The following is a 1,041-nucleotide window of genomic DNA, read 5'->3' as shown; positions in this document are numbered from 1 at the left end:
ATCTTACGTGAGCAATAATTTTAATGGTGAATTATAAAAATCAGCCATGAAACTATATTTTGCGTTATTTCTTTGACAAAGGTGACCTGAACCACAAAACAGTCATAAGGGTCAATTCTTTTAAATTGAAATTTGAATATCGTCTGAAAGCTCAATTAATAAGCTTTCCGTTGTTAGGTTTTTTATGTTTTAATATTTCACCAGGAACATTTTATAATAGACCTTTTCACATTTTCTCACATTTTTTTCATACAGGTGCATTTAAAAAAATTAGGATATCATGGAAAAGTTTATTAAAAAACTTTATTTTTGTAATTTAATTTTAAAAAGCTAACTTTCATATATTCTAGATTCATTGCACATAAACTTAAATATTTCAAGAGGTTTTTATTTATTTATTTTTCTTTTTTTTATTTATTTATTATTTTATTCTAATGGTTATGGCTTACAGCTTAGTAAAATTTAAAATTCAGTATCTCAAAAAATTTGAATATTTTCTCAAAGATCAATCAAAAAAGCCCAGTTTGTTTTGATAGCAGCCTTCAGCTCCTCTGTATTGTTTGTCAGATGTTACTTATCTTCCTCTTCACTATATAGGGGCTGGTCATATAATTAGAATATCATCAAAAAGTTGATTTATTTCACTAATTCCATTCAAAAAGTGAAACTTGTATATTATATTCATTCATTACACACAGACTGATATATTTCAAATGTTTATTTCTTTTAATTTTGATGATTATAACTAACAACTAAGGGGAATAAATCAATTCCAAATTCACAACAGTATAAGGGCTGAAAAAATACTTAAACTGTCAGAATTTCGATTTAGAGCATTTTCTATTTTATCTTTACTTGGATACAGTGACAAACATCATCGGATCTCTGAAGCAGTTCTGTCCTTGCATGATACAGCACTGTATATAAGCATTTAATTCAAATAGTGGCATGTGGAGGGCAGTGACAAACCTAGAAGTGTCTACACTGCTAGAAATATAAAGAAGAAGAATCTGACTGTCGTTTGTAACTGACCTACAGGTG

The sequence above is a fragment of the Carassius carassius genome, chromosome 11, assembly GCF_963082965.1.
Source record: "Carassius carassius chromosome 11, fCarCar2.1, whole genome shotgun sequence".
Lineage (NCBI taxonomy): Eukaryota > Metazoa > Chordata > Actinopteri > Cypriniformes > Cyprinidae > Carassius > Carassius carassius.
Note: the sequence above shows the minus strand (reverse complement) of the source record.